This window comes from Thalassophryne amazonica, chromosome 18 (assembly GCF_902500255.1).
Source record: "Thalassophryne amazonica chromosome 18, fThaAma1.1, whole genome shotgun sequence".
Lineage (NCBI taxonomy): Eukaryota > Metazoa > Chordata > Actinopteri > Batrachoidiformes > Batrachoididae > Thalassophryne > Thalassophryne amazonica.
This window is the reverse complement of record NC_047120.1, coordinates 3,070,440-3,085,985: the sequence shown is the minus strand read 5'-3', so window position 1 is coordinate 3,085,985 and position 15,546 is coordinate 3,070,440. Positions and strand designations below refer to the sequence as shown.

Below are 15,546 nucleotides of genomic sequence, written 5' to 3'. Positions count from 1 at the left end.
TCAGCTTCTGGAGGAGCTCTCCCCCACCCAAAGACCTCCCGCCTTTTAAATATTTTTCTTCCTTTCAGCTTGACTCCCTGCCTTTTAATTTATTTATTATTTTTCCTTTCAATTTCTGGGGAGCTCCACCCCCCAGGCCGCCCTAATTACGCCCCTTTTAACCCCCCCTGCAACTTGAAGCATTTTTTAAGCATCTATGTAAATTACTATTCAGATTTTTCATCTCGTTGACAGTAGGGCTGTACAATATGGTCAAATTATCATATGTCAATATTGTCATATCAATATGATATATGATATGACTTTGATTTCACACAAAGTGCAGCAACAGTGAGAATTAAACATTCATTCATTCATTTTCATCCGCTTTTCTTGGTTCGGGTCGCGGGGGCAACAGCTCCAGCAGCGGACCCCAGACTTCCCTTTCCTGTGCCACATTGACTACCTCTGACTGAGGATCCTGAGGTGTTCCCAGGCCAGTGTGGAGATATAATCTCTCCACTTAGTCCTGGGTCTTCCTCGGGGTATCCTCCCAGATGGATGTGCCTGGAACACTCCAGGGGGAGGTGATGGTCTAGTGGTTAAGGTGTTGGGCTTGAGTCCAGAAGATCATGGGTTCAAATCCCCGCTTGACTGGGGATTTGAAATCAATTGAAATAACTAAGGGCCCTTGGGCAAGGCCTTTAATCCCCTATTGCTCCCGGTGTGTAGTGAGCGCCTTTTATGGCAGCACCCTGACATCGGGGTGAGTGTGAGGCATAATTGTAAAGCTTGAGCTTGAGCATCTGATACAGATGGAAAAGTGCTATATGAATGCAGTCCATTTACCATTTAACACCTCCCCTCTCCAGGAACCATCACCTTATCGTGGTGGAGAGGTTTGTGTGCTCCTATGAACCTGAGAGCTGTGTTGTGCTCCTGGTAGGGTCTCCCATGGCGAGAGGCCAGACTAAGAATGGTCACAAGACACCATGATAAAATGAGGTAGAGGAAACGTGACCCGGCCTGGAGGAAGCCCGGGGACTTCATCTGGAGCCAGGCCTTGATGTAGGGCCCGTCAGCGAGCGCTTGCTGGCTGGGCTTGCCACGGAGCCCAGTGGAGCACAGCCCGAAAAAGCAACGTGGACTTTCCATCTCCACCCTGTGAGCTCACCACCCGCAGGGGAAACAGCTGGTGCCGGGTGCGCTGTCCTTTGGGTGGCAGTGAAAGTCGAGGGCCTTCTCAAACAAAACAGTAATACCACCACACTCATCGTAAGGTTCGGATATAGTGTCCTCCAAAAGTATTGGAACACTTGGTATTTCACACATTATGTTTGTGTTTCTGTCTTGCAAACTATTAATCGAAACTATTCATTCAGACCATTCAGTCGTTTATGGATGTTTCATTCCAACTACCGTGCACCCTGCATGTTAAGACGAGCTGTTCAAGTTCATCTGTTAGGCAACAACTCTGCACATAAAGGCTCTGAACTGTTCCTGCGTGTCCATGTCTACTCTCTGACTGGAGTTCTGTGGTGGATACAGTAGATCAGCAAATTAATAATTCTCTACCTATCACATTCCCAACACCGTTGATAAAAAATGAGGGAGGTGTGTGTGTGTGTGTGTGTATTTTTTTTTTTAAATGTAATGAGGGCAAAGCCTTTGACTGAGCAGCGTTTTTCTCTATATTGAAGTTGTTTGATTGAAATACTGTATAAAAAAAAAAATTGATGATTCAGTTGGTCATTATTTTAATAATTTTCATCTGGGTTGATGATGTCATTAAAAAAGTGATGTTTACACAACAAAACATATTTATTCATTTTATTCATATATTAATTCACAAATTTGATTATAAATGACTAATTGCCACTAAGCACTTTTTAAGAAGGTGATCATTACATAGTCAGATTTCATCTGCTTAGTTACTTTTACGACTATCTGAAGAATACAGGATTACTGCAGTGCACATGGTATAAATCTACTACGTATTTTTTTTCTCTCTCATTTTATTTTGTGGATGTTAGCCTACTGACTTATGCTCCAGTCCAGCTGGTGGCAGTAATGCTCTGTTTAAACTGGTTGCCAACTGCCATTAAATGCAAATAAGAAGAAAGTCAGATTTCGGGCGGATTCTTTTCCTAACTACTTTGGTGATCGAAACTATTACGGTGGAAGGAGTTATGGCGGTAGAGCGACTCGCTGAGTGTATTCCTACTCCAGCCTTTAACTGGTGTCCGTCATGATGGCGTAATGCCGTTTCTACTTGTTTGTGGGAAAAAGTTCTCCTATCATGCACCTCTGGCTCTCCCATCATGCTTCTTGTGTACTTCCTGTTTGTGGTGATGAAAGTGTACTTCCGGTTTGCGGTCATGGCGGAAAGCAAGTCAGATGGACTGCGATCTCACTTGCACTCGTGTGTCATCGACAATGATTAAATCGGCCTGTTTGTAGTCTTTCCTCCACTTGGCTACTGACTCTCTTTTGTGTATTTTTAAAGTCTTTCTACAAACATGTCTGAAGTCCAGCAGCCGAGGGACATGTTGAAACTACATCTAACACCTGCTGATGAAGGAATGATCACAGACCAGGAAGAAGTGTGTCATTTAAAAGAAGAGAACAAAAGAGGTAAAGGGCTGGATGCTGTTTTTAATCCTCCAAATCTATTCTCCAGAACAGGTGTATTTATTGACCTTTGTTTGTGCAACTGATACTTTTATAATATGTTGTTGTAACAGTCAAATATTTTCCTCATTGGGTATTCCTGCTTTCCCTTGGTAACTTGATGGCTTTGCTACCAGGTGTGACATGTCGATCTGAATAATGTAAATGTGAAAGGGTGTAGAATTGTGGGTTTGGAAAAGAGAGGGAGAAAGGGAGACTGTGATGGAAGTCTGGTCCCAGAAACAGTCTTTAACAGAACTATCTTTGGTTCTGTGATAGCAGTCCACTTAGCCTGTTAGCATGAGTAGTGCTAGTAACTGTCTTCAGGTCAGGCCGAGAAGCATCACGGGTTTAAAACTGATGCAACTATAGTTACAGGCACCCCATCAATGGGGGATGAAGCAACATCAAATATTTTGTTTCTGCTACCTACAACCCATGTGGAACTTCTTCAACCTAAACATAATTTTAAGGAATCTCACTTCCGGTTGACGCCATGTCAGAGTAGTCGCTTTTTTTCGGCACTCCTGCCTTTTATAGCTTCTACCTTACAAATTTCTCACGACCGACTTTCAAAATAAGGATGTCGTTGGATAACTACTTTTTGACTCTACTGAACTTCAGAAATGACCAGCAGGAAAAGGCAACAGGAGCAAAAGCAGAAGGACATGGACACAGCTAATGAGTGTATCGTTGCCACGCTAAAGGCTACGCTAGCGGAGCATAAGGCCTCTCTCTCGGCAGAATTCAAAGCTTCAGTCGAACGCTTCAAATTAAAGTTGAATAACATTCAATCTACTATCAATAGCCACGACCAACGGATTAAATCTTTGGAGAATGCAGTTACTGTTTCAACCGAGGAGACGCAAGGCCTAGCTGCGAAGCTTACTGCAGTGGTGGAAGATAATGTCAAGCTAAAAGCTAGGCTAGTTGACTTGGAAGGAAGAAGCCGCTGCAATAACATTCCTTTGTTAGGGGTCCCTGAAAATGTTGAGTGGCCGAGGCCTACGGCCTTCTTTTCCCAGCTCCTGGTGGATGTTTTTGGTGTTGACACTTTGGAAACTGCTCCGGTTTTGGACCGGGCCCACCGCACGCTGACTGCTAAGCCAGGCCCCAATGCTAAACCTCGGGCGGTGGTTATTTGCTTTCATAGCTACCTGACCAGTGAGCTAGTCATGCGTAAACCCTGAGAGCTGCGAGGTAAACTGAAATACAAGGACACTCCAATCCACATCGTAGAGGATTATTGTCCTGAAGTAGTGGAACAACGCGCTGCCTATCGTGGAGTTATTAAGGACCTGTACGATCTGGGACTTAAGCCTCAACTTCGCTACCCAGCTAAACTGTACATCATGACCGATGGAGGGACCCGGCAGTGCTTAGCTTCTCCCAGCGATGCTAGAAACTACATCGCCTCGCACCGGACTCTTGAGTTCACATTCCCTGGATGATTAATTGCTATAGGTTGGGCTCTTTTATTTCGCTCTGGTCATTTCCTGAGTTAATAGACACTTGAAACTGTTAAAGTTATTGTTGTTATCATTATATCCTTCATGGTAATATAGGCCGTGTTGGTTGCAGTTTATTATTATTAGTACCGTCAGTACCATGGTTATCTGATTCTTTTCTTAATACAATGCCAATATTGTTACAATTACATTTTCCTTTTCTTGCCAATGCTGCCTCGATCGAGTCACTTTATCCTTTTACTTTACGTTCTCGTATTGTTTACACTTGTCCTCTTTTAATGAACTACATTTTTATATTTAAAAAAGTGAGATTTTTGTGCGCTTTTTTTCTTTTCTTTTGCTGCCATTTTAAGGGCTTAATGATGACACCCTTGAGGGGAAGAAGTTATGCCCTGGTGTGCATTGGACATTTGAGAATTGTTCTATTTTTCAAATGGATTCCGGGTCTAGGGGCTTTTTGTTTGTGTACTTGTGTGTTGTCCTGTTGGTTTTCTGTCTTTTTTTGTTTTTGTTTTTCTTTTCTTTCACAGTTTTGCCTGACACAGCCATTAGCCAACTTGAATTCAAGTGTCAACCTTCCTTCACCCAGAATCAACTATTGCCTATATCTTTATTAAGGTATGTCTAATACAGACTGTGGTGTTCGCTTTATTTCATGGAATGTGAGAGGGCTGGGTAATGCAACCAAAGTTAACAAAATAATGACTCATTTACAACAGCTTAAGTGAGATGTACTCTTTCTTCAGGAAACACATCTTCATAATAAAGAAATTATGCAACTTAAGAGAAATTGGGTTAGTAACGTGTATCATTCTAAATTTAATGCTAAGGCTAGAGGTACGGCTGTACTAATATTGCAGACAAGGATGGCTGCAATCACAATTGTTTCGGGTAACTTGCAGGGTTCTCTTGTGACACTGGCGAGTGTGTATGGGCCAAATTGGGATGATGAATTGTTTATATCAAAATTTTTTACTTCCTTACCCAATTTGGAAAAATATTATCATAGGGGGCGATTTTAATCTGGTTCAGGACACTTTGTTGGATAGGTCCTCTCCTAAGGCATTTCCCCTGAGCAAATCTGCTAAAATTCTAGATTTTTATAAAACTCACTTAGGAATTGTGGACCCATGGCGACATGGAATCCTAACACTAAAGCATTCTCCTTCTTCTCTCATCCACATCATTCTTTTACACGGATTGATTTTTTTTTTTCTTACCGTTATTAGGGTACTCTCTAAAATCAAAGCATGTGATTATCATGCTATAGCAATATCGGATCATGCTCCAGTTTTTTTTTAATGTGGCTTTGGATACCCAATGTAATTTTCTTAAACAATGTAGATTTAACTCTAGCCTGCTGATAAAGGATGACTATGTTAAATTCATGAGATCCCAAATATTGCTGTTTTTTGAGCTGAATGATTCCCCTGAAGTGTCAAGAGCAACTTTATGGGAGACTTCTAAGGCATATATGAGAGGGCAGCTTATAAGTTTTGTTTCAAATTCAAGGAAAAAAGAACACTCTTCCACCACAGACTTGTTGGAGAAGATTAAAGATATTGACTCTAGATATGCTTCCGACCCAAATTCTGATCTATACACAGAGCGTGTAAGACTCCAAGCTAGCTTAAATTTGTCCACTACTGCAGCAGCTAAAATTCAGCTAATAAAAACAAAACAGCGCTTTTTTGAATCCGGAGATAAAGCTGGCAAACTTCTTGCGTATCAGGCTCGGGCCGACGCAACTTCTAAATTAATTGCAGGTGTGAAATCCATCACTGGTGACATTTTATCAAGCCCCAAGGATATTAACCAAGCATTTGTTGATTTTTATTCAGACTTGTATACTTCTAGTTCGCCACCTGCCGCACATGAAATTTTACAATGCATACAATTTCCTCAGATAAATCAGGAGTTAATGAAAGGCTTGGGTGAGCCTGTTAGGATAACAGAGGTACAGGAAGCTATTAAAACTCTTAAGTCCTGGCAAGTCACCGGGCCCAGACGGATTTTCTGCCAAATATTACAAAGTCAATTCGGATCTTTTAGCACCAATATTAAAAGTAATGTACAATGAGGCCTTTTCTAACCGTCGACTTCCAAAAACCTTGTCAGAGGCTACAATCTCTTTAATTTTGAAAAAGGATAAAGATCCCTTGTTGTGTTCCAGCTACAGGCCGATTTCACTCCTTGATATCGACTTTAAAATTCTAAGGTTTTAGCGTTGCGTCTGCAACGTGTTACCCCAAATAATCTCGCCAGATCAGACTGGTTTTATGACAGGGCGGCACTCCTATCATAACTCCAGACGTCTTTTAAATATCATTTACACATCCTCTAGTTCGGTTCCAGAAGTTATTTTATCTCTTGACGTGGAGAAAGCCTTTGACTGTGTACGTAGAGTGGAGCTTTCTCTGTGACGCCATAAGTAGATTTGGCTTGGGCGAGGACTCTATCCTTTGGGTCAAACTTTTATATTCTGCTCCATCTGCCTCAGTTCGTACAAATAGTACTTTGTCGTCGCCTTTTATGCTTAAAAGGGGCACTAGGCAAGGCTGTCCACTTTCGCCTCTTGTTTGCCATCGCCATTGAGCCTCTTGCCATATGGTTGCGTTCAGAGGAAAGATTTAAAGGAATTACGAGATTGGGAAGAATGCACAAAGTTTCTCTTTACGCTGACGACTTGCTCTTGTATATTTCTGATCCTCTTAAATCGTTCCCTGTACTTTTTGATATTTTGGACCAATGTAGCAGGTTTTCGGGATACAAGCTCATCTACCAAAAAAGTGAACTGCTACCTCTTAATTCTCTGGCTAAACAGCTTCCCCAGTCAATTGTGCCATTTAAATGGGTTGAAACAGGTCTTCTATACCTTGGGATTTTTATCTCCCCCACCAAATCAGTCATGATGAGGCAGAATTTTTTGGTTCTTCTGGAAAGTGTTGAGAAGGACTTGGTTCGGTGGTCCTCGTTACCATTTTCATTAGTAGGTCGAGTTAATTTGGTCAAAATGACTATCCTTCCTAAATTTTTGTATCTGTTTCAGCATATTCCTATTGTCCTCACAAAATCTTTTTTCGATAAGCTGGACAAAATTATCTCACTTTTCCTATGGCGTGGAAAATCGGCTATAATTCGCAAATCAATTCTTCAATCCTCCAAGGAAGATGGTGGTCTGTCTTCCCAATTTTAGACAGTATTATTGGGCTGCAAACATACACAAGATTTTATTTTGGCTGTATGATGATGATGATGATATACAGACTTGTCTCAACTTACCTTCCTGGGTACAATTAGAAAAGGCATCTTGCCACCACTCCTTATTATCAGTACTCACTTCATCTCTCCCTTTTTCTCTATCCTTTGTAGAGCATAACCCAATAGTTAAGGATTCAATAGCCATTTGGGCACAGTTTAGGAAAAACTTTGGATTAGCTGGACCATCAGTATTATCACCTTTTATTAAAAAATTGTAATTTTATACCTTCAGTTACTGATGTTGCCTTTAAAATTTGGCATGATAAAGGCATTAGAAAGATTAAAGATCTGTACCAGAATGATATTTTTCTCTCCTTTGCTGACCTTTCTTCTAAATACAAACTACCGAAATCAAATTTTTTCCGTTATCTTCAGGCAAGAGATTTTGTTAAACAATTTCCTCATTTCCCAAATCGACCTCCTGAAACTTATATGGACACTGTTTTAGATATAGACCCACAACAACCTAAAAGCATTTCGATGCTATACAAAATGCTTGATAAAGCAGTAGCTAAGTCTGTCTCCTATACGAAAACAAGATGGGAAGAAGAGCTGCAGATAATTCTGACTGAACAGCAGTGGGATTCAGCTTTAAAATTAATACATTCATCCTCAATTTGCGCTTGTCATATCTTGATCCAGTGCAAAATATTTTATAGAATCCATTATACTAATGCAAAATTAGCTAAAATTTACCCAACGGTCAGAGATACATGTAACAGATGTGGACAATCACCAGCCAATCATGTCCACATGTTTTGGGCCTGCCCTAAATTGAATAAGTTCTGGTGTGACACTTTTAATACACTGAGCCAAGCATATGGGGAAATGGTTCTCCCTAATCCACTTTCAGCTATTTTTGGTATTTCCCCAGATGCAAGTTTCTCTGGCCCTCTACGAAAAGCGTTGGCTTTTACTACTTTGCTAGCACGTAGACTTATTTTGCTTAAGTGGAAGTTGCCCAGCCCTCCATCTCATGATCAATGGGTGAAGGAAGTCCTGTTTAATTTGAACTTGGAAAAAACTAGATTTTCTTTGAAAGGCTCAATCAACAAATTCAAAGAAACTTGGAAAGCATTTGTTTTGTTGACTGACACCATTACACTTCTACCTGAAATGGTGGCAGATTAAATGTGCTTAACTATCTTTTTATGCATCTTTTTATGTTTTTTTTTATTTTTTCTGTGTCATTATGTGTCTTGTGTGATTGGACCTGGATATGGGTAGAGTTCTGGGGGGGCAGGGGTTGGGGTGATATTAACCTACAATCGCATCTTTAATCATGGTTATTTTGTCTTGACTCGTCATGCTGTATGTTTCGTTCTTAAAAATTCAATAAAGAAAGTTGGGAAATGATTTTAAGGCATCTCGTGTGTGTGTATATATATATATATATATATATATATATATATATATATATATATATATATATATATATATATATATATATATATATATTATATATATATATATATATATATATATATATATATATATACACACACACACAACTCTGAGGTCCTCAGTTTGGGTCTCATTAACATAAGGTCACTGTCTTCAAATCACTGATAATAAACAATCTAATTATGGAACACCACTTAGATATGATTGGTTTATTTGAACCCTGGCTTAAAGCTACTGCTGTCCTGCTCTTAAATTAAGCCTGCCCAATGGTGTACACATTTAGTCATGTTGCTCATGATACGAAGCATGGTGGGGGTGTTGCTCTAATTTATAAATCTAGGTTTAGGTTTACTAGCTATTGGTGGTCTAAAATATAATTAGTTTGAACATCAGGTCAGAAGATTAAAAATCAGCTATGCTATTTTGTCACTGTGTACCCCCGTGCCCATATTCTGCATTCTTAGTTTGGTGAGTTTATCTCTAACTTGGTAACCCTTGCAGATAACATTCTGATTGTTGGTGCCATCATTCTGTGGTGGTTGCTTGTCATACACCGGTGTAGACGCAGCATTCGTATACTACATGAGTGTCAGTACAGCCTTATCCAAGGACAGCACTGCTCTCGACAAATGGGTAAGGGTACTGAAAAGGGATCCCAAACATTGCCTACTCCATACAATGCTTTCTAGGCAGCTGCACCTGGTTGGCCATCCACAAATAGCGGTCAAAGACCACAGAGAAAATACCAGATGAATCTTGCATCATGGAATGTGAGAATGCTACTGCACAACGATGAGAGACTTGAATGTAGGACTGCAATTATAACAAGGATGCTAGGACAGTATAACATTGGTATTGTTGCCCTCAGCCAGAAAAGACTAAGGAGCGAAGCTAGCCTTGAAGAAGCAGAAGCAGGCTACACCTTCTACTGGAAGGGCAAACCAGATGGTGAGCCAAGAATGGGAGGGGTAGGGTTTGCAATATGCACATCCCTTGCCTGCAAGCTTGAAAGTTACCACTTGTCATCAGTGACAGAATCATAAGGCTGCAGCTAGACCTCTCAAAAGACTGGCATGCAGCCATACTAAGCATATACACTCCTATAATAACTCATACTGATGAGACAAAAGAAGCCTTTTACGAGGACCTGGATTGAGCAATCAGGGTCACACCACGGAGTGACAAGCTTATCATCCTTGGAGACTTCAACGCCCGAGTCCATCGTGACTCTGATGCCTAGAAAGGGGTCATTGGGAAACGCCGTGTAGGGAAACCAAACTCAAATGGACAACTCCTGCTGGAGAAGTGCAGTGAACACAACCTCACTATTACAAATGCCATCTTCCAACAAGCCAACAAATACAAGACCACCTGGATACACCCTTGCTCTAAGCAGTGGCACCTGATAGATTGTTATTGTGAGACAGAGGGACATGAGGGACGTCAAGCACACAAGAAAAAAATGCACCAAAGCTACACACCAGAAATGCTGCATTTATATAGTGCTTTTCAATCTGCATCAGACGCTCAAAGCACTTTACAATAATACCTCACATTCATCCCGATGTCAGGGTGCTGCCATACAAGGCCCTCACTACAGACTGGGAGCAACTAGGGGATTAAGGACCTTGCCCAAGGGCCCTTAGTGATTTTCCAGTCAGGCTGGGATTTGAACCAAGGATCCTCTGGTCTCAAGCCCAATGTTTAACCACTAGACCATCACTTCCCTGAAGGAGTAGAAGGGAAAAGCCTCCATGTTGGCTCCAAGTCTCCAACCTTGAGAACCTAGACATGCAAGCAGAGCTACAGATGAAAATGCAGGAGTCTGACATCCCCGGTACCCTTGAGGGCATGGATGTGGAGACAGCTTGGAATCAATTCAAAGATGCCATCTACTCTCTAAGTGCAGATATCCTGGGTTTTGTAGAAGGCGAGCACCAAGACTGGTTTAATGAGAATGATGCAGAGGTGACAGACTTCATGCTCTGAGATCAACCTCCCTGAATGTGAAACACACTGTTCAGAAGAACCTTAGGGCCCGGTCACATGGCACACGGCAATGGCTGAACAAGGGGGAAAAAAAGTCACCAGTCATCGAGAAGAAGTGGCCAAATGAGCCTGCACTTCTCCCATCACCGAAAAGCCTGTGAGTCCAGAGCATATAAAAGAACAATACAAAACAGAAACTAACAAAAGGAAAACAAAGCAAATGGCGACCTTGATGCTTTAAAGAAAATCAAAACAAAACATTCATGATGACGTGACTTGACAGCAGGTATCGGACCGAGCGCCAGCCTGTGGTCATTTCTGCAGCCAGCCTGTGTTGTCTGCGGCACCTGCAGTTGCAAGATCTGGTTGTCTTGACAACAGGTTTGTCTTCACTACAACAACGTGCATGCACACACGTATGCTTCAGTCAGAGACAGTTGCAACGTGTTTAAATAATTAGTTGATCGGACATTCTTGGTGCTCTTATTTCTGTATGAAAATGTTGCTTTTCGTTCCACACATGGACGAGCCACGTTCAGCTCGTCTGAGCTTTAGTTATTGGTCCGTTCAGATATTGCCAATGTTTGTGCAAGATGTCTGACTGGGGAGATTGGACGACAATTAAACAGAACACTGATGGTACGGGAACTACGCAAACGATGAGGAACCATCAACACAGAAAGCAAAACGGAATACGGATGAATTGAGATTGTCGTCAGGATTCGTTCACATTTTTCAACAGTTTGAAAATTCTGACGAAGCACCAGCTACAGGAACAAAGCTGGACAATGGTTAAACGATATCTCCGAAAGTCAACCTAAGTCCATATTTCTTGTTTTGTTTTGGTTGCGGTGTCCTGAGTTGGTGCCGTGTGACCGGGGCTTTAGGAAGATCAAGGACGCGTGGTGGGAGAGGAAAGCTGCAGCGCTTCAAAATGCCACAGACGAGCACAACAGCAAGCTATTCCACGAAGGGCTTAGAGCCGTTTATGGTCCAAAGTCAGGTGGAAATGCACCAGTTCGCTCATTAGATGGCAATTCACTCCTCACAGACAAGAGTAAGATCCTAGGGCGCTGGGCAGAACATTTCAACTCTCTACTCAACAGACCATCCTCCATGTGTGAGCGAACTCTGGAAGCATTTCCCCAACAGCAGATCCTGGCAGAGCTTCATGTGCCCCCATCATAATATGAGGCTGAGAGAGCCATCAAGCAGACGTCTCTGCCGGGAAATCTCCAGGCGCTGATGGTATCCCAGCTGAGATATTCAAACACAGAGGAATCCACATGCAGAGAAAAAGCCACCCAGCTTGTCACAACTGGGACAAAGGTGCTGTGCCCCAAGAATTCAAGGATGCCTCCATTGTGCATCTTTACAACTGAAAAGCTCCTGAGAGAACTACCCCAGTATAGACACAGCATACATATGCCGCATGTGTAACAGAGTCTCTGTCACGGATCGGGCTGCTGTCTCACGAGAGAACCCACTGCAAGACAGTAGCAGGATACTCAGGTGAATTTGGTGAGTTTCTCTCTAACTTGGTAACCCACTGTGTTTTGTCCAACAACACTACCTCTAACCTGGTGGCCAGGTGTACCGTCATGATACTCAGTCGGGCTCATCCCAAAGAAACAACGCGGTTTCATCTTCGTGTGGGATCACCACCCGCAGGGGGTCTGCAGAGGGTCTGGTGGGCTGCTCTACTGGCAGCAGACGGGGAACTGCACACACAGACTGACACTCAGTGTCAGAATTTTTAAACCCCGATATAATGTTTAAAAGCTGACAGTTTTTATGGCCTAAAGTGGAGTTGATACATAATTAAGTCTTTGGGAACTCTAACAATCCTTCATTTGCATCAGCTGTGATGCGCGCGTGTGTGTGTGGAGGCAAGTGAGGAAAGTCACCAACACACCCAGACGACTCTGAGCAAGTTATAGGCTTTTGTGGCTGCAACTGGAGAAATTTATACTAAAGGGGGCACTTACTTATTCACACCATAATTTTGGCTTTTAGAGTCTTTTTTATTTTCTTCATTTAATTTATGAGGTAGATTACTTTGCACTGTGAGTTTCAAGGGCAGAATTTTTAGAAATTTTTAGAAATTTTAACATAAAAAGCCTGTTTTTTTTTTTTTTTTTTTTTTTTTCCCCTGTCCTAAAAAAAATTCAAACATAATAGCTTGAGGGGGCAGGCAGGGGTGGTGGCCAAGTGGTTAATGCACTTGGTTTCAGTGCAGAAGGTTCCCGGTTCAAATCCCACCCCTGTCACATTTCTCCATGTAACGTGGAGTTGCGTCAGGAAGGGCATCCGGCGTAAAACTTGTGCCAATTCAGCATGCAGAGCCACCTTGGATTTGCTGTGGTGACCCCAAGTGCAAACAAGGGAGCAGCCGAAGGGACTTACTTTTAATAGCTTGAGGGGGGTTTTTTCACAGCACTGTATAGGATGTAACAAGTTCCACTTTTTCATTATGTATAATACACTCTTTGGCCACATCCCTGTTATGTCTGAAGTCAGTGGTCATTTCTTTGGTTTTGGACACATTGAAATCGAAGAAATTATCACATCAACAAATGAAATCCAATAAAGCAACTTCTGATTCTGTATGATACAGCAATACAGTTTCAGAATATTTGACCAGATAGCTGCCGCCTTGAGAACTGCTGCAGTTGTCTGTATACATGATAAAAAAGAAGCGGCGAAAGAACGCACCCTTGTGGTGAGCCTGTGGACAACACAACAGAGGCAGCTACTATTTAGAGAGACCCTCTGCTTTTGTTCAGCTAAAAAATTCAAAATCCATAAAACAAGCTGCTGAGGCAGGAGGAAATTATCTGTCTTTGTACCAAAAGATACAGCTGCATCGTATTAAATATTAAGTCCACAAACAAGAATCTGGCATGTGCATGTGGCTTCTCCAGTTTGTACAAGGAGTGAAGAATAAAAACCTTTGCGCACCCCCCCCCCGCCTGGTAAGCAGATTGAAGTGTGTCAAGGGCTCCATCCACCTTTTCCAAAATAAGATTCTTTACAACTAAGCTTTTCATTATTAATCATGTTAAACCGACAGGTCTAAAATCGCTAAGTTGCTTTGGTTTCGTCTTTGACACTAAATTTGAGGTGCAGTTAGGGAAAAGACAAAGGAACTTCCACAAAAGCTGACAGAGGAGATTATTTTGTCACACTTGAAAGGCCTTGTGTGTAAGAATTAAGCCCTGTCAGCTGTTCGTTTGTTTTCACTTGGGGTTGCCACAGCAGATCCAAGGTGGATCTACATGTTGATTTGATTTCCAACTGACAGTGACTCGGTTGGTTTGATTTGGTAACTGATGTTTCCCCGTCAGATCTGCTCTTTGAGTCACATGGAGCCTGTGAAGGGAAGCCAGAATGTCTGTGATCAAAACTCAAGCAGCAGTATTCAGTACCATCTGTAGACATCTCATACTCTGTGGCAATATAGAAAATACATTATAATAGTCAATTCTGGAGGACAAAAGCAGAATTAAAATGTGGAAAATGTAAAACAAATCCTCCTGAAGTACATTCACACTCTAACAGTTCCATCGGTGAAAAAAAATTTACTGTCGTCCGGTCAAAGTCACCACACGGCTACTTTATTTCAATGAGTGTTGTTTTAACATTTATTGTTAATTTGTTTCTTTTCAGACATGCAGCCGTTATTGGTGATTAAAGAAGAAACTCTCCCTGAACACCAGGAATGGAATCTGAGTGTTGACCAGGAGGACATTAAAGAAGAAGAGAAGCTGTGGATAAGTCAGCAGGGAGAGCAGCTTCAGCAGCTGGAGGAGGCAGATCTCAAAAAGTTTGGTTTTACTGCCGTCCCTGTGAAGAGTGAAAATGATGATGAAAAACCAGAGTCATCACAGCTTCATCAAAGCCGAAGTGATGAGAGCACAGAGGCTGAGCCTGTAGCCAGCAGCTCATCTGTACACAGAACACTGACAGTAGAAGCTGATGGAGGACCACAACCAGCCAGCACCTCCGGTCCAAACAGTCATATACAACCAGATACCAGTGGTAGGAGTTCAGACAGTTCTGGAACTGAGACTGATGACAGTGATGACTGGAAGCAGACCAGAAAACGTAGGTCAAAATTTAACTGTCAAAGACATAGCAATGTTGTTCATTCAGACAACACTGAGAAACAATTTAAAGGCTCTAAATATGGAAAAGCATCTGGTCACATGAACAACTCAGAGCAACAAATGGAGAGGCAAGCAAGAAGAAAACCATTTAGCTGTTCTGATCGGCATAAAGGACAAAAACAGAAGGGCACTCTGAACAAACACATTACAATTCAGACAGGAGAAAAACCATTTGTCTGTTCTGAATGTGGTCGAAGATTTGGACAAAAGGGCAACCTGAACAGACACATGATAATTCATACAGGAGAAAAACAATTTGGCTGTTCTGAATGTGGTCAAAGTTTTGGACAAAAGTGCTACCAGAACAGACACATGATAATTCATACAGGACAAAAAGCATTTGTCTGTTCTGAGTGTGGTAAAAGATTTGGACTAAAGAGCCACCTGAACGAACACATGATAATTCACACAGGGCAAAAAGCATTCGTCTGTTCTGAGTGTGGTAAAAGATATGGACAAAAGAGATACCTGGACAGACACATGATAATTCATACAGGGCAAAAAGCATTTGTCTGTTCTGATTGTGGTAAAAGCTTTGGTCTAAAGAGCCACCTGAACACACACATGATAATTCATACAGGGCACAAAGCATTTGTCTGTTCTGA

General features: G+C 41.8%; 1 long non-coding RNA gene across 1 annotated transcript; it reads left to right on the top strand.

Moving 5' to 3' along the window:
• The first annotated feature begins 602 nt into the window (after positions 1-602).
• Positions 603-14,903, top strand: LOC117530251. The gene is made up of 3 exons (XR_004566260.1): positions 603-615; positions 11,204-11,208; positions 14,748-14,903. It is a non-coding gene; the product is annotated as an uncharacterized LOC117530251 (long non-coding RNA).
• The last annotated feature ends 643 nt before the right edge of the window (positions 14,904-15,546 follow it).